The 27,815-nt window shown below is 41.9% G+C and overlaps 1 protein-coding gene across 3 annotated transcripts in view; it reads left to right on the forward strand.

The window, feature by feature from the left end:
• The window catches only part of LOC130930338 (gamma-aminobutyric acid receptor subunit gamma-3-like), a 271,640-nt gene that overhangs the window by 171,943 nt on the left and 71,882 nt on the right, over positions 1-27,815 (forward strand). The window lies entirely within an intron of this gene.

Below are 27,815 nucleotides of genomic sequence, written 5' to 3' on the forward strand. Positions count from 1 at the left end.
TATTTTATAAGGGATTGATTGTTTTGTTAAACGAAAAAAAAAAAGAAAAATTGAAGATTTTCAGTCCATTTTGAGTGAAGGGGCAAAGAGATTTATATAACAAAAATAAATCAGTTACTGACATAGAAAAATATATATGGGCCACACACCGAATTTTTTTCTTTATTCTTCTTTTTCAATTTCTATCATCATTATATCAAAACAAATTCTGGTGACAGCCCCAAGTAACAATCTAAAGTAGTTTTTTTTTTTTTCCAAAGTGTTTTACTCATTGTATACCATTGACGGTGTTAGTCGTCCAATCCATTTTATCTATATCTATAGCAGCCTACAGTGCTCTCCATAATTATTGGCACCCCTGAAAAAGATGTGTTTTTTGGCTTCAATTTTTTTTTTAATTCAAATAATATGGGACCTTAATGGAAAAAAGAGAAAAATCCAACCTTCAATACAAGTGCATTCATTCAGTGGGGGAAAATTCCCACATAAAGAAAAAAATATTTGACATCAAATAATGTGTGTCACAATTATTAGCACCCCTGGTGTTAATACTTTGTACAACCCCCTTTTGCCAACAAAACAAGGTCTGGGGACTGAGATGGCCATGAGAGGAGCTTGATTTTGTGTCTGGTGAACCATTTCTATGTAGATTTGGCCATATGTTTAGGGTGACTGTCTTGCTGAAAGATCCAGTGACGACCCATCTTCAGCTTTCGGGCAGAGGGCAACAGATTTTGATTTCAAATGTCCTGGTATTTCAAAGCATTCATGATGCCATGCACCCTAACAAGGTTCCCAGGGCCTTTGGTCGCGAAACAGCCCCACAGCATCACTGACCCACCCCCATACAACTGGGAACATGTATATTTTTGTGTGAGACCAAGATTGAGCTTTTTGGCAACAAACACTCTAAGCGGGTCTGGCGTGCCACGAAATGTGCATGCTGAAAAGCACCTCATACCCACTGTGAAGTATGTCCATATACTACATCGATGAATTATAAACCACCATGACTGAATGGAAGAAGGCCAAATCAATCCATACCAGTGACTATAGATCAGGGGTGGGCAAACTATTCCACAAAGGGCCGCAGTGGGTGCGCGTTTTTGTTGCAACCCATTAAGAGGACACCTTTTCACCAATCTGCTGTTTTACAAGTGCAATCAGTCGATTGCAGTCAGGTGCTTCTCATTTCTGCTGAAACCACATTGGTTAAACTATCTGTGCTGGGTCAGTTGGAACAAAGACCAGGACCCACTGCGGCCCTCGAGGACCGGTTTGCCCACCCCTGCTATAGATAATGCTGCAAATGTTGTTAATTCAGTACGTGACACAGATGGATTTTGACCACAAATAGGATGTCTTGCTCATGTAGTAAACCTAGCTGCTAAGAGAGCTGTAGCAATCAACAGTGTGCCCTGCCTCACTTTACAAACAGTAAAGATTGTTCTCAGCACTTTTATACAAAATTTCTTCAGATCAGTAAGAAGTAAGCACATAAATATTATGCACTAAAATGCATGTTTATATGATGGCAATTTAATTTTTGCTCGTTAGCAAAAGCGCAGAAAAAAAAAAACGAAACAAAAAATACAATTTTTTTTTTTTTTTTTTCTTCAGAGCATTAAATATATTGAATCGGATCGAAAATCGTGTCCCCCGTATCGAAAATCGTACTGAACTGTGACTAAGCTATATCATTGCATCCCTATGGAACACCATAGCAGAAGCTATGAGAGGAAAAGTTTTCATTTGCTTAAATGCTTAAGTTATTAAGTGCAATTTTATCTTTTTTTCTTGAAAAACACATTTTATCTATTCTGTGTTTCTGTGCGGTATTAATATTGTTGTCTTTTACTTAAGAGGCATGGTCTGTTGTTTTTAGTTGTGATTTCTTAAAAAGTATTTTTGAATTTAAGAGTAAATATCGCGTTTAAATGGGTGTACTTGATCTTAATATATACTGTATTCTCTCTGTGTTATTGTAAATTGGTTTTTAAAAAAATGGGGGGGCAATAATATCGCATATCGCAATAATTTATGAGATAAATTATCGCACCCTAAAAATTGTTATCGCGACAGGCCTACCCTAGAGTGTCTGCTAAAGACTTACAGAAATCACTGGCACTGTCCAATATCACTGTACACACATCAACTATACTCAGGGGTGCACATAAGTGGTCCGTATGCGCACATGCGGACTGGACGTAGACAAACGCGCTGGCCCTCAACGGTTTTGTCAAGTTCAAAAATATCAAAAATAGATCCTTAGGTAGACATTTGTAAAATTACCCAGAAATAAGGAGAGAAGACACTCAGTTTTCTTGGCCAAGGAGAGCAAAACGTGACTCGTGAGTCACCAAAATTGATCTAAAGGAAAAAAATCCTCCTTGGTATTGTATTTAGGGGTTTGTTTAAAAAAAAAGGGATGCCGCCCTGAGGGAGGGGGAGAGCAAGCTGGAGACACCCATGTGGTTTTCGATTGGATATGTGTGTGCATGTAGGTTGAACTAAGTGAATACACGTGTGGAAGCAAGAGCTTATGTAAACAATCATGTAAACAGTCAAAACAATCATGTAAACAGTCAAAATAATCCAGACACTTCAGTTATGCAACGCTGCGGCCATGGAAGATGTCCTCGGATGGAAAATTGTCCTCGAAGGTCTAGACGAAAGTCCAGACGCCAGGTGCTGAAGATGCCTCGGAAGGTCTAGTTACGCAATGATGCGGCCATGAAGCAAAGCAGTTGTCATCCCGACCCTCTTTTACTCTTTGTAACACTTAAGCATTATACTACAACCTGGTATAGCAAGCAATAATCATTTACTGGTTATATAAGTAAGAAAACTATGGCAATATGTATTATTTATGGTATATATGAGCACAATCAAATATTCAATCAATCAATCAATCAGTCAATCAATCAAGCAAATATTTAATCAATCAAACCTCGATAATTACCTCAACAGGTTTCCATACGCTTTTGCGTACCGATGGCTGACCACTGTATTTGCGTCGGACACGAGAAAATAACTTCTCAAAATGTCGAAGAGGCAGGCCACACTGAGTAATTACTTCTGTGTTCCCCCACCCCCGTCAAAAGACAGACAGACGACAGAGACGTCACCGGAGCTACTGAAAAAAAGGACTTTTGCTGAAAAGTGGCTACAGGACGTACCATGGCTAGAAGCAAATGATGCTCGCACGAAAATGCGTAACAAAATGTGCCGTGAAAATCCCAATGTCGCTGATAAGAGCAGCGCATTTTATGTAGGGTCAAAGGATTTCAGCTATCCAAACTTTGAAAAGCACGAACAAAAAAGAGAGCATGTGGCAATTAAGCAAACTATCGATGTCAAACAGGACCCAACTCGCCCTATGGACAAGTGGCGGAATAAAGGTAATGAACAGCGACATGCACTGACAAACGTGTTTTTGCTTGCATTTTACAAAGCTAAACATGCACGTTCAATGAGGTCTTATGAGGAGGACATCCCACTTTTAAAAAGGCTTGGAGTTAATGTGGGAGCCGCATAATGCCCCTTATTTTGAATTGGTGCTTTTTATTTCTTTACATTTCACTTCAAAGTAATGGCAATTTTGTTGTGCCAGTTGATGTTAATCAAGCATTAATTGTTAATATAATTAATTCAAGTTAATTGACTCTAAGTAAAGCTTGTCATGAATTTATCTCATCAGGCGGGTCGGCTCTCAAGCTCAATGCGGACCAAGTCACATCTCCAGGTCCTCCTCTGAGAACCTGGGCAAAAAAATTATGTGCACCCCTGACTATACTGTATGTAAAACTATGGCCAAGAATGGTGTTTATGGGAGGACTCCACCGACAAAGACACTGTTGTCTAAAAAAAAATATTGTTCCTGGTTTAATGTTTCCCAAAAGGCACTTGGACACTCCACAGAAGTTTTGGCAAAGTATTTTGTGGACTGATGAAACCAAAGTTGAATTGTTTGGGAGTAACACACAATGTCATGTGTGGAGGAAAAATGAAACAGCTCACCAACATCAAAACCTCATCCCCACCGTGAAGCATGGCGGAGGGAGCATCATGATTTGGGTCTGTTTTGCTGCCTCAGGGCCTGGGCAACATGCAATCATTAATGGAAGAATGAATTCAAAAGTTTTGCAGGAAAACCTGAGGCTGTCTGTCAGATAGTGAAGCTAAAAAAAGAGGATGTATGCTGCAACACAGAAGTAAATCTCTTCAAAAACTTCAGAATGGTTTCAAAAGAACTATAAGCCGCTACTTTTTTCCTTCAATTTGAATCCTGCGGCTTATCGTCCAGTGTGGCTTATTTGTTGATTTATTTTGGTTAATAGGTAACACTTTATTTCACAGCGGTGTCATAACACAGTCATAAAACCATCATAATTAATGAAATGACACGATCATGGGCCTCACTGAATGCTCATGTTGTAGAGTAGAGTAGAGTAGAGTAGAGTAGAGTAGAGTAGAGTAGAGTAGAGTAGAGTAGAATAGAAAGTGTCATCCGGCAAATTATCTCACTAACTCCATTTATGTCCAGCTTGGATCTTTTACATCCATTCAAAAGTGAGATAATTTGCCGGATAACACTAAATAACATATGTTATAAGCATTCATTAATGCCCAGGACAGTGTCATGTCATAATTATGGTTGTCTTATGACAGTCTTATGGGACCACTGTCAAATAAAGTGTTACCAAATACCATTACTAGCAAGTAATGAAACAACAAACAGAAACTGAAGAAATGATTAGCACATAACATTAATTGTGATTCGGTAGCGCTGCAATGCATGCTAGGAGGCATGTTGGACAACAGCAGTGTTGACAGCAGGTGGCAGCAGAGGTTGACTGTCTCCCACAAGGGAGTACTGATGGCCAAATGAAGCTTCTTGAAGCAATGATGCTTTGGAGCCAATTAGTTCAAAGCTTCATGGTGGTTTATTTGGTCTTATGGCAGTCGTATGATGCCGCCGTCAAATAAAGTGTTACCGGTTAATATCTTTTGCTGTAAATTTCCCATAATACAGTGAGGACAGCTGAGGCTTATCGTCCAGTGCGGCTATCTCTGAACAAATTCCGTTTTCGTGCCAAATTTGGTGTGTAGCGGCTTATAGTTAGGTGCGCCTTATAGTGCGAAAATTACGGTACATGTTCTGGAGTGGCCAAGTCAAAGTCCCGACTTAAACCCCATTGAGATGCTGTGGCATGACCTATCTGACTGAACTACAGCTGTTTTGTAGAGAAGAAGATTAGTCCTGATCGATGTGCATGACTGATCTGCAGCTACAGATGGTTGAAGTTATTGTTGCCAAAGGGGGGGGGGGGGCACAAAATAATAAATGTAATGGTTCTCTTACTTATTTCCCCCCCTTCTGTCTTTTTTGTATACTATCTTCATTTAAATATGAAAACCTATAGATGTTTGGGTGGTTTTAGTTAAAGCAGAGACTCGTTTTTCATCTGTGTGATTTTGATAAAGATCACATTTGATAGTTATTTTATGCAGAAACGTGAAAAATTCCAAATCTATCTAGCTAGCTACATTAATCCCATTAAAATGAATAAAAACAGAAATACATTGTAGTTACAGCTCCAAGTAACACTGTATAGTAGTTTTTTAACTCATTGCATGCCATTGAAGGTGATACAGTGCCTTGCAAAAGTATTCGGCCCCCTTGAACCTTGCAACCTTTCGCCACATTTCAGGCTTCAAACATGAAGATATAAAATTTTAATTTTTTGTCAAGAATCAACAACAAGTGGGAACAATCGTGAAGTGGAACAAAAATTATTGGATAATTGAAACTTTTTTAACAAATACAAAATTGAAAAGTGGGGCGTGCAATATTATTCGGCCCCCTTGTGTTAATACTTTGTAGCGCCACCTTTTGCTCCAATTACAGCTGCAAGTCGCTCGGGGTATGTTTCTATCAGTTTTGCACATCAAGAGACTGACATTCTTGCCCATTCTTCCTTGCAAAACAGCTCGAGCTCAGTGAGGTTGGATGGAGAGTGTTTGTGAACAGCAGTCTTCAGCTCTTTCCACAGATTCTCGATTGGATTCAGGTCTGGACTTTGACTTGGCCATTCTAACACCTCGATACGTTTATTTTTTAACCATTCCATTGTAGATTTGGCTTTATGTTTTGGATCATTGTCCTGTTGGAAGATAAATCTCCGTCCCAGTCTCAGGTCTTGTGCAGATACCAACAGGTTTTCTTCCAGAATGTTCCTGTATTTGGCTGCATCCATCTTCCCATCAATTTTAACCATCTTCCCTGTCCCTGCTGAAGAAAAGCAGGCCCAAAACATGATGCTGCCACCACCATGTTTGACAGTGGGGATGGTGTGTTCAGGGTGATGAGCTGTGTTGCTTTTACGCCAAACATATCGTTTTGCATTGTGGCCAAAAAGTTCAATTTTGGTTTCATCTGAGCAGAGCACCTTCTTCCGCATGTTTGGTGTGTCTCCCAGGTGGCTTGTGGCAAACTTTAAACGAGACTTTTTATGGATATCTTTGCGAAATGGCTTTCTTCTTGCCACTCTTCCATAAAGGCCAGATTTGTGCAGTGTACGACTGATTGTTGTCCTATGGACAGACTCTCCCACCTCAGCTGTAGATCTCTGCAGTTCATCCAGAGTGATCATGGGCCTCTTGGCTGCATCTCTGATCAGTGTTCTCCTTGTTTGAGAAGAAAGTTTGGAAGGATGGCCGGGTCTTGGTAGATTTGCAGTGGTCTGATGCTCCTTCCATTTCAATATGATGGCTTGCACAGTGCTCCTTGAGATGTTTAAAGCTTGGGAAATCTTTTTGTAACCAAATCCGGCTTTAAACTTCTCCACAACAGTATTTCCGACCTGCCTGGTGTGTTCCTTGGTTTTCATAATGCTCTCTGCACTTTAAACAGAACCCTGAGACTATCACAGAGCAGGTGCATTTATACGGAGACTTGATTACACACAAGTGGATTCTATTTATCATCATCGATCATTTAGGACAACATTGGATCATTCAGAGATCCTCACTGAACTTCTGGAGTGAGTTTGCTGCACTGAAAGTAAAGGGGCCGAATAATATTGCACGCCCCACTTTTCAGTTTTTTATTTGTTAAAAAAGTTTAAATTATCCAACAAATGTTGTTCCACTTCACGATTGTGTCCCACTTGTTGTTGATTCTTGACAAAAAAATTCAATTTCATATCTTTATGTCTGAAGCCTGAAATGTGGCGAAAGGTTGCAAGATTCAAGGGGACCAAATACTTTTGCAAGGCACTGTATTTTATGCAGAAATGTGAAAAATTCCAAATCTATCTAGCTAGCTACATTAATCCCATTAAAATGAATAAAAACAGAAATGCATTGTAGTTACAGCTCCAAGTAACACTGTAAAGTACTTTTTTTTAACTCATTGCATGCCATTGATGGTGATAGGTGTTAATTTAATTAAACTGAGAGGACTATCTGCTCATGTTTCAGTGCCATCGACGGCACTAGACGTTGGATTGGACGTCTAGTGCCGTCAGTGGCAGCCAATGAGTGAAATGAAGAATTTAATGACGGAAGCAGACACGGTCACGAGAGGAATCAGATAACACAGATGATGTTGCATAGCAGGATGAGGAGCGCAGCTGCAGCTTCTCCAAATCCATAAGTGACTAATAAGGTAGCCTCGCACGACTGTTTATTTAGGTGTGCGGTTAAGGAGGCACTTGGTCAACAATGAATTAAAGATGATGACATGCATCTCCAGCAACCAGTTGAAGCAGCACCAGCTGTGCCACGTGGATCGAAAAATTATGCAGCAGGTGCTTCCATTGAGAAATCGGCAATTAATACAGGGGTGTCAAACTGTCAAACACATACATGTGCATGTTTTTCCATAAAAATACAGTGCTGGCCAAAAGTATTGGCACCCCTGCAATTCTGTCAAATAATGCTCAATTTCTCCCAGAAAACGGTTGCAATTACAAATGCTTTGGTAGTAATATCCTCATCTAATTTGCTTGCAATGAAAAAACACAAAAGAGAATGGGAAAAAAGAATAAATCATTTTACACAAAACTCCAAAAATGGGCCAGACAAATGTATTGGCACCCTTTGAAAAATCATGTGATGCTTCTTCAATTTGTGTAATCAACAGCACCTGTTACTTACCTGTGGCAAATGGTGCTGGCAATAACTAAACCACATGTGCAGCCAGTTAAAAAGGATTAAAGTTGACTCAACCTCCGTCCTGTGTCCTTGTGTGTACCACATTGAGCGTGGTGAAAAGAAAGAAGACCAAAGAACTGTCTAAGGACTTGAGAAGCAAAATTGTGAGGAAGCATGGGCAATCTCAAAACTACAAGCCCATCTCCAAAGACCTGAATGTTTCTGTGTCTGCAGTGTGCAGTGTCATCAATAAGTGTAAAGCCCATGGCACTGTGGCCGACCTCCCTAGATGTGGACGGGAAAGAAAAACTGACGAGAGATTTCAACGAAAATTTGTGCGAATGGTGGATAAAGAACCTCCACTAACATCCAAACAAGTTCAAGCTGTCCCACAGTCTGAGGGTACAACAGTGTCAACCTGTACTTTCCATCGGCGTCTAAATGAAAAGGGACTCTATGGTAGGATACCCAGGAAAACCCCACTTCTGACCCAGAGACATAAAAAAGCCAGGCTGGAGTTTTCCAAAACTTACCTGTGAAAGCCGAAAGCGTTTTGGAATGTTCTCTGGTCAGATGAGACAAAAGAAGAGCTTATAGGGAAAAGGCATCAACATATAATTTACAGGAAAAAATTAGGCCTTCAAGGAAAAGAGCACGGTCCTCACAGTCAAACATGGCGGAGGTTCGCTGATGTTTTGGGGTTGCTTTGCTGCCTCTGGCACTGGACTGTTTGACCGTTTGCATGGCATTATGAAATCTGAAGACTACCAACACATTTTGCAGCATAATGTAGGGCCCAGTGTGGGTCTCCCTCAGATGTCATGGGTCTTCCAGCAGGACAATGACCCAAAACACACTTCAAAAAGCACTAGAAAATTGTTTGAGAGAAAGCACTGGGGACTTGCCAGCAATGAGTCCAGACCTAAATCCCATAGAACACCTGTTTCAAGTTCTCCCACTTGAAAATATTAGCGAGGCCTGTAATTGTCAACATGGGTAAACCTCGAGAGACAGAATGTGGGGAAAAAAACAGAAAATCACATTGTTTGATTTTTAAGGAATTTATTTGCAAATCATGGTGGAAAATAAGTATTTGGTCAATACCAAAAGTTCATCTCAATACGTTGTTATGTACCCTTTGTTGGCAATAACGGAGGCCAAACGTTTTCTGTAACTCTTCTCAAGCTTTTCACACACTGTTGCTGGTATTTTGGCCCATTCCTCCATGCTGATCTCCTCGAGAGCAGTGATGTTTTGGGGCTGTCGTTGGGCAACACGGACTTTCAACTCCCTCCGCAGATTTTCTCTGGGGTTGAGATCTGGAGACTGGCTAAGCCACTCCATGACCTTGAAATGCTTCTTACGAAGCCACTCCTTTGTTGCCCTGGCTGTGTGTTTGGGATCATTGTCATGCTGAAAGACCCAGCCACGTCTCAAAATCTCTCGATACATGGCCCCATTCATTCTTTGCTTTACACAGATCAGTCGTCCTGGTCCCTTTGCAGAAAAACAGCCCCAAAGCATGATGTTTCCACCCCCATGCTTCACAGTGGGTATGGTGTTCTTCGGATGCAATTCAGTATTTTCTCCTCCAAACACGAGAGCCTGTGTTTCTACCAAAAAGTTCTATTTTGGTTTCATCTGACCGTAACACATTTTCCCAGTCCTCTTCTGGATCATCCAAATGCTCTCTAGCGAACCGCAGACGGACCTGGACGTGTACTTTCTCCAGCAGGGGGACACGTCTGGCAGTGCAGGATTTGAGTCCCTGGCTGCGCATTGTGTTACTGTTACTGTGGTGCCCAACTCTCTGTAGGTCATTCACTAGGTTCCCCTGTGTTTTTGCTCACCGTTCTTGTTATTATTTTGACGCCACAGGGTGAGATCTTGCATGGAGCCCCAGATCGAGGGAGATTATCAGTGGTCTTGTATGTCTTCCATTTTCTAATAATTGCTCCCACAGTTGATTTCTTTACACCAAACGTTTTACTTATTGCAGATTCAGTCTTCCCAGCCTGGTACAGGTCTACAATTTTGTCTCTGGTGTCCTTCGACAGCTCTTTGGTCTTGGCCATTGTGGAGTTTGGAGTGTGACTGACTGAGTTTGTGCACAGGTGTCTTTTATACCGATAATGAGTTAAAACAGGTGTCATTCATGCAGGTAACGAGTGGAGCCTCGTTAGACCTCGTTAGAAGAAGTTAAACCTCTTTGACAGCCAGAAATCTTGCTTGTTTGTAGGTGACCAAATACTTATTTTCCACTCTAATTTGGAAAGAAATTCTTTAAAAATCAAACAATGTGATTTTCTGTTTTTTTTTCTTCACATTCTGTCTCTCATGGTTGAGGTTTACCCATGTTGACAATTACAGGCCTCTCTAATCTTGTCAAGTAGGAGAACTTTCACAATTGGTGGTTGACTAAATACTTATTTGCCCCACTGTATGTCAGTAGATGATGACACACACGCCACGGCCGGTGAAACCTTGATAAATGCGCTTGCTTGGAAGTTTAGGACACTCGAAAAATGGGTCTCACGCCTCCATTTGCTAAGCTACTTGAAATCTCCATGTTTGTGTGTTTGGAACTGTAGTTCACTACAACAACAACAACATTAAAAAAAAAACAAAAAAACTTCTATTCTCGCCGAAACTAGAAAAGCTCTTTACAAGGCTATTACATTCTCTCCTACTCCGTAAAATAAGACTTGGCGTTTTCTTGTGCAACAAGTGGAATTGATTGAGAGCCAGGCGAGTGGACCAAGGACGAAGCAGAGCAAAGTCACTCCCGGCCGGATTAAACGGTGACTGGCAGAGGGGATGTATTGTACAGTAAATGTATTGTACTAAACTAAATGTATTGTACTAAACCACAGCAAATGCACATGTATGTATTTAAATACTACTTAATTCTACAACTCCTAGCAAAAAGTAAGAAATCACCAGTCTCGGACGAGCATTCACTCAGACTTTTTATCATGTAGAACAAACTCGGACAAAAATCTTGAAAAAAGAATGAATTAGTTCAAAAGTGCAACTCTTTGGCATTCAGAAACACTAAAAGAAATGAAGAAAAACATTGTGGTGGTCAGTAAATGTTACTTTTATACAGCAAGTGCTCCCAATTTGGCCAAATTTCCAAATGTGTCCTATATGCATGTGTGATACATCATTGGAAAGCTTAAAATCTCAATTTTCTGGGGAAAGAAACATTTTGAACAGGAGGGCATTTAAAAAAAAAACAAAAAAAAACAGCAAAACCCTCACTAAAAGTGAGAGCACGCGAGAGCATAAGTAAAGACACCATGATTTTAACGAGATATTATCGCGTACTTACCTTGTTTCGATCCAAAGACTCCACGTAGCATGTATCACCGAGTGTCAAAACACAGATGTGAATGGCCACAGCTGGCTTTTTGGGGGATTTTATGGGTGAAACATGGTAATATAACTAGAGCTGTAAATGCGTCGACGGTAGGGTAATGACGGGTTAAAAAATATATATTACATGCGGATAAAGTTTAGAATGGTGGGCGCTCGCGATGCAAGCGGTTGTTACTGGCACCCCCAAGGGGGCCGCTGTTATATCAATGTGACTGACACTGTCAGATTGAGCAAAGAGGAAGAAAGTGGGCGAGCAAGAGAGAGGGAGCGAGATCGGTGAGTTGGGAAAGTGCGCGGGTAGCGTGGAGTTGGCATCCCCCACGTTTTTGTTTTGGTCAATAAAAGTATCCATAAAGAGCCATCCGACGCCTCTTGGTGTTTTTATGCACGCCGCCGCCTTCCTGAGGAGAAAATCGGACGAACCGATGACAACGAGCCAAGTGAATCGCCGGTTCACTCCTCACTACGGCGAGGAGTTGAAAACACAGTCAATTACCAAAACGGGCAGAATTGGCCACACGTGAAAGCGGCATAAAGCCAAAAAAGCGGACTAGAATAGCCAGAGCCTGGAATTATTTCAAGGAAAATATGGATGTGCCACTGTGTGTACTCTTTGCTAAGCTGAGCTCGCATACCACGGTGGCATGTCGGCTATGAACGAACACTTGAAACGCCGTCACCCAAGTCTAATTTTCGAAGACAACAAGAAACAACAAGCTAGCGGATTGTAAGTCCATACAACTTTCTCACGATTTTTTTTAATGGAAGTTGCCTTTATGTGCGTCGTATCAACGTCCATTTTTATTTAATAAAATAATTTATATATATATATAATAATATGATTATATAATTTTTTAAAAAATTATTGTTACATTTATTAGGATCATGGAAGCTCCCACTTGGGGAAAATGTATACATACAGTATATCCTGTATATACATAATATAATAAAAAAAATATACAGTATATGGAAACAGCACTGGCCTGCTTACTGTAATCCATGACTGCACTAATGTTAGTTACTTTATATTATAAAGTATTATTGTGTATATACATATAGTAGTATACTATAAAATTAATACTATATATTTAATTTTTGTTACTGTGAGTATGTGTGCCTTTCATTCAAAATAATTGTGGTAATATTTCAGTGTGCCCTCTACTTGATCTATTTTCAGGTTAAAACAAACAAAAGTTGAACAGTTGTTCCCATCCCCCCAAAACGCGGCATGCACACCAGAAAAAGAATCTGAACTCACACAAAGTATTCTGAAAATTGTTGTCCGGAAAATTGCAATTCATTTTAACATTTAGAACAATATAGACAATGACAGATGGCAAAAAGAGTAAGAATTGGTTTGACTCCTGTTAAAAAGGTGAAGTCACAGTGTTTCCGTTTACATTTTTTTTTGCACCAGTTAATGCCAGCAGCATTTGACCTCATTGTTTGTGATTTATTATGAATATTTATGTTATTTATTTATACGTTAGTAAAGAATTTAGGTGTCCCAAAATGTTTTTGTGAATTAATAAGCTTCAACAAAAATTTAATTATTAAAGTAGTAAAAAAAAATAAAAAATTATTAGATTAGTCGACTAAAAATAGTCGGCTGACTAATCGGGAGGAAATTAGTCAGTTGGGACAGCCCTAAATATGACAAGGGTCGCAATGCAGAAATCGCAGACATCAAGGAGTAGTCGGGATGTTCTTTTTCATATATTTACCCTTTTAAACGATTTTTTTTTTTTCCCAAATTTGCTTTGTTTGGATTGATTATTTATCATCTGACATATCGGGAAAATGCAACAGTAATGAGGTAAATATCCGTGACTTATTTACAGACACCATTTTTTTCATTGCGACGTAATTTGTTTAAAAGTTTAAAATATGCGAGTGAATATTTTTGTAGTCTTTTTTTTTTTTTAAATGAAATATTAGACATCAATTAATGATTCTAAGCTAAAAATGAAATTTCGAATAATAAATATTAGGGTTGTTCCGATCATGTTTTTTTGCTCCCGGTCGTTTTAGTTTGAGTATCTGCCGATCCCAATATTTCCCGATCCGATTGCTTTTTTTTTTTTTTTTTGCTCCAGATTCAATTCCAATCATTCCCGATAATTTTTCCCGATCATATACATTTTGGCAATGCATTAAGAAAAAAATTAATAAAACTCGGACGAATATATACATTCAACATACAGTACATAAGTACTGTATTTGTATATTATGACAATAAATCCTTAAGATGGCATTTACATTATTAACATTCTTTCTGTGAGAGGGATCCACGGATAGAAAGACTTGTGACTTTGTATATTGTGACTAAATATTGCCATCTAGTGTATTTGTTGAGCTCTCAGTAAATGATACTGTAGCCATTTAACTTCTGCCCAAATGCATGATGGGAAGTGCAACCATGACTGTGCGCAGTGGTACCAATTGATATATCTTCTCTGCTTTGGGAAATACCATAGGGTGTTAAGAAAAAGATCAATTACTACCTTTCTTCCCCACATTGCTTCCCACGATATTTCTAATCGTAGGGAGAGGGATTGTAAGGCTTTAGCCATTTAAAAAAAGGCTCCAAATGCTGCCAAAATTCACTCTACTCATTTTACGCTGCCCTTTACCTCTATATATAGGTAAAACGGCGCCATTACAGATTGAACGTGAGAATGCGTGAGTGGGTCGTGCAGTGCATGCGTTAATTGCGTTAAATATTTTAACGTGATAATTTTTTTTTTTTTTTATTAATTACCGCCGTTAACCCCCCCATGAGTCATCACCTTATCGTGGTGGGGGGTTTGCGTGTCTCAATGATCCTAGGAGCTATGTTGTCTGGGGCTTTGAGCCCCTGGTAGGGTCACCCATGGCAAACAGGTCCTAGGTGAGAGGCCAGACAAAGTATGGCTCAAAAAGACCCCTTATGATGAGCAACATTAATGAACCCCAGTTTCCCTTGCCCGGACGCGGGTTACCGGGGCCCCCCTCTGGAGCCAGGCCTGGAGGTGGGGCTCGAAGGCAAGCGTCTGGTGGCCGGGCCTGTCCCCATGGGGCCCGGCCGGGCTCAGCCCGAAAAGGCAACGTGGGTTCCCCTTCCCATGGGCTCACCACCTGTGGGAGGGGCCAAAGGGGTCGGGTGCATAGGGAGTTGGGCGGCAGCCAAAGGCGGGGGCCTTGGCGGTCCGACCCCCAGCTGCTGAAGCTAACTCTTGGGACATGGAATGTCACCTCTCTGGCAGGAAAGGAGCCTGAGCTGGTGTGTGAGGCAGAGAAGTTCCAACTAGATATAATCGGACTCTCCTCCACACACAGCTTGGTTTCTGGTACCAATCCTCTCGAGAGGTGTTGGACTCTCTTCCACTCTGGAGTTGCCCATGGTGAGAGGCGCCGGGCAGGTGTGGGCATACTTATTGCCCCCCGGCTTGGCGCCTGTACGCTGGGGTTTACCCCGGTAGACGAGAGGGTAGCCTCCCTCCGCCTTCGGGTAGGGGGACGGGTTCTAACTGTTGTTTGCGCTTATGCACCGAACAGCAGTTCAGAATACCCACCCTTTTTGGAGTCCTTGGAGGGTGTGCTAGAGAGCGCCCCCTCTGGGGACTCCCTCGTTCTACTGGGGGACTTCAACGCTCACGTGGGCGATGACAGTGAGACCTGGAGGGGCGTGATTGGGAGGAACGGCCCCCCCGATCAGAACCCGAGTGGTGTTCTGTTATTGGACTTCTGTGCTCGTCACGGTTTGTCTATAACGAACACCATGTTCAAACATAGGGGTGTCAATATGTGCACTTGGCACCAGGACACCCTAGGCCGCAGTTCCATGATCGACTTCGTAATCGTGTCATCGGACTTGCGGCCGCATGTTTTGGACACTCGGGTGAAGAGAGGGGCGGAGCTGTCAACTGATCACCACCTGGTGGTGTGTTGGCTCCGATGGCGGGGGAAGATGCTGGCCAGACCTGGCAGGCCCAAATGTATTGTGAGGGTCTGCTGGGAACGTCTGGCAGAATCCCCTGTCAGAAAGAGTTTCAACACCCACCTCCGGCAGAACTTCTCCCTTGTCCCGGGGGAGGTGGGGGACATTGAGTCCGAGTGGGCCATGTTCCGCACCTCCATTGTTGAGGCGGCCAATCAGAGCTGTGGCCGTAAGGTGGTTGGTGCCTGTCGTGGCGGCAATCCCCGAACCCGCTGGTGGACACCAGCGGTAAGGGATGCCGTCAAGCTGAAGAAGGAGGCCTATCGGGCCTTTTTGGCCTGTGGGACTCCGGAGGCAGCTGACAGGTACCGGCTGGCCAAGCGGACTGCGGCCTCGGTGGTCGCCGAGGCAAAAACTCGGACATGGGAGGAGTTCGGTGAAGCCATGGAAAACGACTTCCGGACGGCTTCGAGGAAATTCTGGTCCACCATCCGGCGTCTGAGGAGAGGAAAGCAGTGCACTATTAACACTGTGTATAGTGAAGATGGTGTACTGCTGACCTCGACTCGAGACGTCGTGAGTCGGTGGAGAGAATACTTCGAAGCCCTCCTCAATTCCACCGACACGCCTTCCTTTGAGGAAGCAGAGTCTGGGGACTCTGAGGTGGGCTCTTCGATCTCTGGGGTTGAAGTCACTGAGGCGGTTGGTAAGCTCCTCGGTGGCAAGGCCCCGGGGGTGGATGAGATCCGCCCGGAATTCCTAAAGGCTCTGGATGTTGTAGGGCTGTCATGGCTGACACGCCTCTACAACATCGCGTGGACATCGGGGACAGTGCCTCTGGATTGGCAGACCGGGGTGGTGGTCCCCCTTTTTAAAAAGGGGGACCGGAGGGTGTGTTCCAATTATAGAGGAATCACACTCCTCAGCCTCCCCGGTAAAGTCTATTCAGGGGTACTGGAGAGGAGGGTCCGTAGGGAAGTCGAATCTCGGATTCAGGAGGAGCAGTGTGGTTTTCATCCCGGCCGTGGAACAGTGGACCAGCTCTACACCCTCAGCAGGGTCCTCGAGGGTGCATGGGAGTTCGCCCAACCAGTCTACATGTGTTTTGTGGATTTGGAGAAGGCGTTCGACCGTGTGCCTAGGGGAATCCTGTGGAGGGTGCACCGGGAGTACGGGGTACCGAGCCCCTTGGTAAGGGCTGTTCGGTCCCTGTACGACCGGTGTCAGAGTCTGGTCCGCATTGCTGGCAGTAAGTCGAATTCGTTCCCAGTGAGGGTTGGACCAAGGCTGCCCTTTGTCACTGATTTTGTTCATAATTTTTATGGACAGAATTTCTAGGCGCAGCCGAAGCGTTGAGGGGGTCCGGTTTGGTGACCTCAGCATTAAATATCTGCTTTTTGCAGATGATTTAGTGCTGTTGGCTTCATCAAGCCGTGACCTCCAACTTTCACTGGAGCGGTTCGCAGCTGAGTGTGAAGCGGTTGGGATGAAGATCAGCACCTCCAAATCCGAGACCATGGTCCTCAGTCGGAAAAGGGTGGAGTGCCCTCTCCGGGTCGGGGATGAGATCCTGCCCCAAGTGGAGGAGTTCAAGTATCTTGGGGTCTTGTTCACGAGTGACGGTAGGAGGGAGCGGGAGATCGGCAGGCGAATCGGTGCGGCGTCTGCAGTAATGCGGACTCTGCACCGGTCCGTAGTGGTGAAGAAGGAGCTGAGCCGAAAGGCAAAGCTCTCGATTTACCAGTCGATCTACGTTCCTACCCTCACCTATGGTCACGAGCTTTGGGTCGTGACCGAAAGAACAAGATCCCGGATACAAGCGGCCGAAATGAGTTTCCTCCGCAGGGTGTCCGGGCTCTCCCTTAGAGATAGGGTGAGAAGCGCGGTCATCCGGGAGGGACTCGGCGTCAAGCCGCTACTCCTCCGCGTAGAGAGGAGCCAGCTGAAGTGGCTCGGGCATCTGGTTCGGATGCCTCCCAGACGCCTCCCTGGAGAGGTGTTCCGGGCATGTCCCACCGGCGGGAGGCCCCGGGGACGACCCAGGACACGCTGGAGAGACTATGTCTCTCGGCTGGCCTGGGAACGCCTTGGGATCCCGCCGGAGGAGCTGGTTGAAGTGGCTGGGGAGAGGGAAGTCTGGGCTTCCCTGTTAAAGCTGCTGCCCCCGCGACCCGACCCCGGAACAAGCGGAAGATAATGGATGGATGGATGGACAGCCGTTAACGGGATAAATTTGATAACTCTACCTTAAGCCTAAACTAAAGACACTAGTGTTGTATCGGTCGCGAACGATTCGTTCTTTTTGAACGAATTGTTTTGGTGAACGAGACCGAACTAATCATCATCTGCACTGATTCGTTCTATGAAGGTGGTGCTTGTTCGCTGCGTGGGAGGGCGTTGAGCAAGCGGCAGCGTCTTCTGACATCGCACACGACCAATCAGACGCCAGCCTCATCGCGGGCAGGGGAGGGACCGGAAACAGAATCAGGGCGTTTGTCACTCACGTCCACGTGTGGCCAATAAGCAGCCAGCGTGCAGGCAGGGGGGCAAGACTGAGTTTTGTCACTTCCCGTTCAGTGACTCGGTCCTCCGGTTCCTGACCTAGCTTGCTGCTAACTTGATTTTCCAGTAATGACTATGCGGTGAATGAATCAGAAAATGAAAGGAAATGACTTTGTCACATATTTGTTAACGTGGAGCCTATCAAATGCTGCTCAAACAGACAAAAACACCACACAAATCTAGCGAGCATTGTTTAGTCAGTAGTACTTTTCTCAACAAACTCGTGACTGCCTATGACGACATACTATCAAATTTACAGTAATTTAAAACACGGGTAGCTACGAGGCAAGCAAAAGCTGAGCTGCGGTCGCGTGACGGCAGTGAAGCGGGCAGAGAACTGTCACTATATGGAGGCTTCATGGCAGCGATATTTACCTCATATGTGCACAGAAAAAAATATTTAGTATGATCACCATAATACTGATTTGCAATGAAACTGTATATACATGTCAATTTTTTCCCGAGTGTTTTATTTTTTTTTTTCGTGTCAGCGTGTCGGGTGTTGGTTGGTTTGACAAATTATGTCAATCCGTCCATCATGTGCTACTCAAGCGCCCAAAACAACGCACGCAGACACGGGAGATGTCGCAATATGTCTACATTTTTCTTAACAGACTAATGAGAGTAGAAAGGCGACATCGTAAAGAGCTAACAATTATTTCTCGTCAGCATTTGACGATCTGAGATGCGGGGACGACAGGGGAGCTGACCGGATTATTTTATTTATTAATACCAGTGCAAAAAAACAATATGATCACCATAATACTGATTTGCAATGAAACTGTATATACATGTAATTTTTTTCCGAGTGTTTTTTTTTTTTTTCTTCGTGTCAGGTGTTGGTTGGTTTGACAAATTATGTCAATCCGTCCATCACGTGCTACTCAAGCGCCCAAAAACAAAGCACACGGACACGGGAGATGTCGCAATATGTCTACATTTTTCTTAACAGACTAATGAGAGTAGAAAGGCGACATCGTAAAGAGCAAACAATTATTTCTCGTCAGCATTTGACGATCTGAGATGCGGGGACGACAGGGGAGCTGACCGGATTATTTTATTTATTAATACCAGTGCAAAAATTCAACACGATCATCTTAATACTAAAAAACAAAAATACAACAGAGCGAGATGTAAATATGATGTGTTGGTCGTTCCATATTCAGAAATTAAACTTTCGATGTATTTTTATTTTCGTGACAGCAAACATGCTGTATATGTATGTGTGATCAAGAACCTGCTAAAGAAAGTCCGTGCGCCCCCGCCCCCTACTCCCCTCACAAAAGGAAAATGTTTAACCGTGTCCTAAATCGAAATGCAAGCACGAGCCATGACTTTGAGCCCATAGAACTAGGACAGACGACGCGGAAGTTCTCCCTCGCTTTTGCAGCAGCAGGAGGGAGACGAGGCTGTCTGTGAAAGCAGAATGATACCGCCTGTCACTCATTTCTGAAACTACGACGAGTGGTCAATGTGGAAGAGAGGGAGGGACCAAGCAATGTCACTTCCCGTTCAGTTATACTGCGAAGCGGTCTTCGGTGATTCGTTCGGCAACGTCACTTCCCGTTCAGTAACCGAACGATTCGTTTGGGCGGGGAGGGAGATGAGGGGGGCGAACGATTCATTGAACGATTTGTTTGAACGAATCTTTTTACTGAACGAACCGGAATGGATTCGTTTGCTCAAGTGAACGACAAATCTCGTCACTAAAAGACACTGGATGAGTGTAACATATTATGTCTGTAACGTTAAATACAATTAGAAAACGATTTAATTAAAAAAATATACAGTATATATACAGTCGGGAGAACAAGTATTTGATACACTGTCAATGGGTTTTCCCGTTGGTAGTGTATCAAATACTTGTTCTCCCCACTGTATATATTAAAAAAAGTCCGATATTTTTTTGCCGATTCTGATACTTTGAAAATGACGTGATCGGACCCGATCGATCGGAATGCCAATTGATCGGGACATCTCTAATAAATATTATTATTTACCTTCTTTTTATGGCTAGGTTGAAACAAAAGCGGTTACGCGACGTCTGTAAACGGGGGTTTCCAGAGTAAAATGGACAAATTAAAAATATTTGGGGGGCTTAATGCACCATGAATCTGCTATGGCAGCATATAGGCATATTGCTCTGTCAAACACAACAGTTCTTTTGGCTTAAAATATAGCAGTTTATTGTAAAGAGGAATGCAAGAGCAGAAGCTGCTTTTTCAGACTTGTCCGTGTTTTCCGCCATATATTTGATCATTTCAATAATTTAGACAAGTTTAAGGTGAAGAAGGTCATAAACGATTAATTGGTTATCAAAATACAGTAGTTGGTGATCGATTAGTTGTGGATTAATTGATTAATTATTGCACTTCTAAAAGTAAATATTAAAATTATGAAGGAAACCCTAACTAAAAACCATGAAATACAAAAGTAATATAGCTTGAGAGTGTTGACCTTGAAGAATTCAACGTAAAAGAAACCTGAATCCCAGTTATGAATACCGAAGAGTGTTTTCATCCTTTGCGAGATGATTGGAAGACTAATTTTTGTTTCAAAAGACATTTTTCCCAATCACTAGCAGACTGTAGTTTTCTACATAGAAAACTCATAACTGAGGATTTTTCAATCAGAGTATGATCTCTTTGTAATTAAAGAATAACGGAAATTGCATTTGGAGACGCTGCTCCAACATTCTTTTCATAGCCCAAGAGGAGCTCTTTTATACAGAAGTAAAATAACAACACACACACACACACACACAATTGGACAAAGCCCCGCCCCCTTGGAAAACTGACAACCAAAGGCTCGGTCAAAGTCTCAGTGACAGTGATCGAGAAAACTAACCATTTATTGATGATGGCGGGAGTTAAACTTTCTGAATTTGCACGACCACAGCTGGCAATAGACCTGTTTTTTTAAGAATTGTTTTTTTTTTTTTTATTATTATTATTATTAACTCATTCTCTCCCAGCCATTTTCACCGTTGCAACCCACTTCGCTCCCAACCGTTTTACTGGATTTTGACTGATTTTGCAAGGCCCACAGACAATTCTGTTGTATTGTTATATAAACATGTAACTAGAGCTGAAACGAGTACTCAAGCAACTCAAGTAACTCGAGTTTAAAAACTGATCCGAGTAGTTTTATTCACCTCGAGTAATCGTTTATTTTGACAGCTCTAAGCATCACGTTTTGCTCGGACTACTTTTAATGCGGGACAACGCCCTGATGTCACGTGCGTAGAGGAAGAAGCAAAAAAAAAAAAAAAAAAAACTTACTGCAGCCGACAGCCGCCACAAACGACGCCGACGTTGCTAAATACGAGCCCGCACGATGCTACGTTGGTACAGGTAGCGTCTGATGCGTCTCATAGAGATCACATGTATGTTGAACTGGATGCAAAATGACAGACTCCGCCGCGTCTGGGCAGCGTTAGTAAACAGCCGCCATCTTAAAGCAGTAGAGCGCTAAACGCTAATAAAGAGCGCTAAGCGCTAATAAATAAGATTAACATAACTGTCGCTACGAGGTCACGTAATGTTAGCCCTGCAGAGGGCTAGGTTTCAATTAATTATGACCACTGTCGATGCTTGGCTAACGTGTCTTACATACAGGCTTTAACATAACATAGCATTGTGGAGTGATGAGGGTGTAAAATAAAAACTTAATCATGCTAACTATCAATTTTAGCTCAGTAGTCATTGCTGGATAAAACACTAAGTAGCACTGGTCCCTAATGTGCTCCAATACAGCCTGTATCATACATTTATTTTGAACACTGCAAAAACTCCAAATCCTACCAGGACTTACAGTTTAGACTAACTTAAAACTTAACTAGAACTTAAAAATGGCTTGACACAAAGAGAAATTCAATTGAAACACGTGGGAAAAAATCCTAACTTTTAAGTGATGTGTGTTATCAAGCGTAACGGCATTTTTAGGTAAGATATATATATATATATATATATATATATATATATATATATATTTTTTTTTTTTTTTAATAAGATCTAAAAGTTTTTTGAGTGAAAGCAGTGAATTAGTCTTTTTTTTTTAAATTCTAGTTAAATCTGAGATGCAATTGTTGGCTGTTTTCAACAATATACATCGAAAATAAAGACATTGATTGACTGAAAATGGTTCAAGATTAGATGAAATGTCTTGTTTTCTCATGTATATTTATAATTGCTCTTCACCTAAAAATATATTTGTTTTATCCGATTACTCGATTAATCGATAGAATTTTCAGTCGATTAATCGATTACTAAAATATTCGATAGCTGCAGCCCTACATGTAACCCACCAAAAGAAAGATTAGACTCTCTTCTTTAGCAGGAAAAAAAAGTTAATTCAATTCTGTCAGGGAAGTTTAAGTTTGAACTCCAAGACAAGTGTTACCTCGATAGCTTGATTTAGAGAAATGAATACGACCAACCAGAGATTGCCTGCTTCGAAGAGTTTATAAACCTGATATATCACGGGTACAAAATGATGTGATTTAGCCAGGAACTGTGATCACCCAGAAAGTACGAAGAAGTACAATAGAGGCTGGACATTTATACTGTCAAAAGGTGTTACGTCCCACGGACGGCTCGCTAAGGGCCTAACATAAAACGAGCCACACAAATGTACAAGTGGACACAAATTTATTTACACAACAATCAAACTCGCAATGAATATGTACAAAATGTGGATGAAGCGCGGCTTCAGGGTAAACCCAGGCCAAATCAACAAACAAAAGGAATCTACACTTAAACCCCACCTGCTAACCAAACCCTGATCATGAAAAAGAACAAAGAAAAGACAGCCACTAACCTAGCTTCCTACGCTATACAAAACAGGAGAAAACGAGTTGAACAGAAATGGCGACTTACCCCTACTTGCTTCAGTGCTCTTATTTACAGTGGTGAACAAAAACGATCCAATAACGAATAAACACAATAGACCTCACCGAAAAAGCGGGAGTGTATCAAACTAGGGATCAAATGCAAACGAGAGTGAATGGCGAGCAAACAGCTGGCGAGGAGGACCGCGGCAGAATGCTGTCAAATGCGACTTCCCAGAGCGTTGACAGCGGCAGGTTTTTGAAGCTTGGCGCCTTTGTTCGTGGCCAATCAGCAGCGGCGACGTCGTCGGTCCGTCCAGCGTCAATCAGCTGTCGTCACAGTGGGAGGGGAAGCAGCCAGCTGGTGGAAGCGATGATCAGCTGACTGGAAGAGTCTCAGAAAATGAACTATTAAATGGCCAGGGGCCGTCACAAAAGGGCGGTGCCAAAGCCGACCGTTAAACGAAACTTACAAAGAAACGAAACTCATCATCTCACATACAATGGGTATTTTTCCATACAAAAACAACTTGGAGCTGAGACCTTGAGCACTGGTCCCGGTTAGAACAAAGATAAACCACAGTCCTCCCTTGTATTCATTCAGGGCATATTGAACAACACAGGAGCATAACAGTCCATATTTGGGCATATTGTGATACAGTCAGATACAGTAGTCAAGGCCATGAGAAGGCACACTCAACAGATTAATGCTATAATATTCTCATGCATGCATAACAAAAAGCATACAAAATATGATGAAAAATGGTTGTGTTTTAAACATGAATAAAATTCTCTCACAATATCTTTTTCCATTCTTCAGAAATCAGCATGAGAAAATAGCTTAGTTTGAGCAATTTTCCAATTTCTAATGAAAAAACAGAAATTGAGGGTTTTGTGAAAGCATACATTTCAAACATAACTTTGACTTTAACACAGCTATTTTTTGCTTTAGTTACATCCCAAACATCTGAATAATGTTTTCCTTTTGCAAAATAACTAGGGCTGTCAAACGATTAAAATTTTTAATCGAGTTAATTACAGCTTTAAAATTAATTAATCGCAATTAATCGCAATTAATCGCAATTCAAACCATCTATAAAATATGCCATATTTTTCTGTGAATTATATATATATTCTGTAAAATAAATTGTTGGAATGGAAAGATAAGACACAAGATGGATATATACATTCAACATACGGTACATAAGGACTGTAGTGGGCATTTCACTCACTATACTGTCATTTAAATCTGTCTATGCTGTCCTCACTCCGAAGTGTCTACTTTTTCCAAAGCTAGACAGCTAGTGAACGACGCCTTAATAATCAGGCTTCTTCTGATTTATTAATAAAATGGCCTCAAACCATTGTCCTCTTTAGACCGTCCTAAAACTACACAAAAAAAAGTACACAAGTATTGCATTAGCAACAACGTTAGCTTAGCACGCTATACAGGTTAACTTAACATAAACAAAAAATGTAACATTTCGCTTATTAACATAATATGTACATTCTTTACAACAACCATACTTACGGACAAATCTTGTCCAAGGATCATATAAGCACAACAGAGACGTCGTGCAGCCATATTGAACTGGCAAGAAAACAAACCATGTCGCAAAGCGACCACAAGAGTTCGCTGTTAGACAGCACAAAAACCCTTGCTGTAAAAGTTACCAAAAGGCAGAATACTGTCTGAGCGGGACATGTGCGTTAATTGCGTCAAATATTTTAACGTGATTAATTTGAAAAATTAATTACCGCGCGTTAACGCGTTAATTTTGACAGCCCTAAAAATAACATAAACAACAAGACAAATAGAGCTTTTGATCGCAAAGTAACAGTTTATTTACACATAACTAACTGAGAGATGACGGTGTTGTGACCGTGACAGGTGGGGTAAACTTTTCCCTCATCGCCGGCTGTCTCTGCTCAGCGAGCAGCACAGACTCAACGGCATTGTCCGTTGCACTGGTGGTCCCGGTCATTCTGCTCGGTCGTCCAACGCCTGGCATCCCGGGCGTCCTCCCAGTTGTTCTGCTCGGTCGTCTCCCGTCTGGCATCCTGGACGTCCATTCGGTCGTCTTCCACTGGCGCCGTTCATTCCGTTGAGTCGAATTGCGGGTCGTACAAGATGCCTTACTGCCCTCCAGTGGCCAGTTTTTTTGCTTTAAAATGGATTTTCAGCATTGTGCTTTGGAGCTAAGTTGAATCAGAACCCAGAGATGTCTCTTGTGAAAAAAACCCATAAAAGACGTATAAATACGTCTTTGGGACAATGAGACAATTAAAAATAGAAAGTATTTATACGTTTTTGGGAGCAAATGTGTTAATATAATCGTGGCGAAATGTTAGCACTCGCAACTTAAAGACGAGAAACCCCATAGGCCGAATATCTACAGTGTATCACAAAAGTGAGTACACCCCTCGCATTTCTGCAGATATTTAAATATATCTTTTCATGTTTCAACACTGACAAAATGACAATTTGACACAACAAAAAGTAGTCTGTGTGCAGCTTATATTAGAGTTCATTTATTTTCCCCTCAAAATAAATGATTTGAATAAATGATCCAAAATGGCCTAAAAGTGACCCAAAATTCCCTAAAATAAACAGGACATGAAACAAAATGTACAGGAAGTGACCCCTTAAGTACCCAGTAATTAACAAGTACAAGTACTTATATAGCACATTTATCTACATTGTTACAAGGGCTAAAGTTCTTTCACACATTCACACACCAATGCTGCTACTGCCATGAAAGGCGCTGCCAACCCATTCGGGGCCCAAGGGCACTTCAAAAGTGGGCAGTCGTAGCCGGGAAGCGAATCGCTGACCCTTAGGTCCCAGGACAACTCGAGCTACCAACTCCGCCACGGCCGCCCGAGTCCTAAAAAAGTGAGTAAATAATCCAGAATCATTAGAAAGTAACCCAAAATGAATACTAAGTGACCAATGAACAGGTAGTCACCTGAAAATTCCCTAAAATCAACAGGATATGAACCAAAACGTACCGGAAGTGACACTTAATTACCCAAAAATTAACAATTGACCAAAAAAATGTACTCAACATTCTAAACGTCAATGTCACACAGAAAAAGCCTAGCACTATCAACACTGAGGTTACCTGGCTGGTTTCCTATAATAATTGAACTTTTAATAGTCCATCTGCTGTCACCATAGCAACAAAGCAACTGCTCCTGTCTTGAAATTTTGTTTAGATCCCACTTATACTATACTTTAAATCTTCATACAAAGCTAAAATAACATCCTGTTCCTAGATAAGCGTGCAAGATAAACGCTAATCGTATTGATCTGTTTTAAAAATACATAATCCATATTATCTGATTGTTGTAGTTTGTGGGGAAAAGTTCATAACCTCAATGCCACATGGAAAAAGCCTTGCATTAGCAACAACATTAGCAAGATTGTGGTGACTTGGCCAGTTCGCCACAATAACTGAGCTTTTAAGATGTCCATCTGTGTGTTGCCATAGCAACAAACCAGCTGCTACTGTCTTGAAATTTTGTTTTAGGTCTACTGGTGCGGGTTCTTTGCAACAAAAAAAGCTTCTCACCTATAACATTGGTTCGGGTGACCATATTTTGATTTCCAAAAAAGAGGACACTCAGCCCGGCCTCAAAATACTTGAATTTTACTCCAAGTTCACTCAAAGATGCCTATATAATATATTTAAAGTGTGCCACCTCACTCTGGATGGTAAAATGCAGTTTGAAATAAATAAATAAATAAATAAATAATGACTTTAAAAAAACATATATATATATATATATATATATATATATACAGTGCCTTGCAAAAGTATTCGGCCCCCTTGAACCTTGCAACCTTTCGCCACATTTCAGGCTTCAAACATAAAGATATAAAATTTTAATTTTTTTGTCAAGAATCAACAACAAGTTGGACACAATCGTGAAGTGGAACAAAATTTATTGGATAATTTAAACTTTTTTAACAAATAAAAAACTGAAAAGTGGGGCGTGCAATATTATTCGGCCCCCTTGCGTTAATACTTTGTAGCACCACCTTTTGCTCCAATTACAGCTGCAAGTCGCTTGGGGTATGTTTCTATCAGTTTTGCACATCGAGAGACTGACATTCTTGCCCATTCTTCCTTGCAAAACAGCTCGAGCTCAGTGAGGTTGGATGGAGAGTGTTTGTAAACAGCAGTCTTCAGTTCTTTCCACAGATTCTCGATTGGATTCAGGTCTGGACTTTGACTTGGCCATTCTAACACCTGGATATGTTTATTTTTGAACCATTCCATTGTAGATTTGGCTTTATGTTTTGGATCATTGTCCTGTTGGAAGATAAATCTCCGTCCCAGTCTCAGGTCTTGTGCAGATACCAACAGGTTTTCTTCCAGAATGTTCCTGTATTTGGCTGCATCCATCTTCCCGTCAATTTTAAACATCTTCCCTGTCCCTGCTGAAGAAAAGCAGGCCCAAACCATGATGCTGCCACCACCATGTTTGACAGTGGGGATGGTGTGTTCAGGGTGATGAGCTGTGTTGCTTTTACGCCAAACATATCGTTTTGCATTGTGGCCAAAAAGTTCAATTTTGGTTTCATCTGACCAGAGCACCTTCTTCCACATGTTTGGTGTGTCTCCCAGGTGGCTTGTGGCAAACTTTAAACGAGACTTTTTATGGATATCTTTGAGAAATGGCTTTCTTCTTGCCACTCTTCCATAAAGGCCAGATTAGTGCAGTGTACGACTGATTGTTGTCCTATGGACAGACTCTCCCACCTCAGCTGTAGATCTCTGCAGTTCATCCAGAGTGATCATGGGCCTCTTGGCTGCATCTCTGATCAGTTTTCTCCTTGTTTGGAAGGACGGCCGGGTCTTGGTAGATTTGCAGTGGTCTGATGCGCCTTCCATTTCAATATGATGGCTTGCACAGTGCTCCTTGAGATGTTTAAAGCTTGGGAAATCTTTTTGTATC

This window comes from Corythoichthys intestinalis, chromosome 2 (assembly GCF_030265065.1).
Source record: "Corythoichthys intestinalis isolate RoL2023-P3 chromosome 2, ASM3026506v1, whole genome shotgun sequence".
NCBI classification, from domain to species: domain Eukaryota; kingdom Metazoa; phylum Chordata; class Actinopteri; order Syngnathiformes; family Syngnathidae; genus Corythoichthys; species Corythoichthys intestinalis.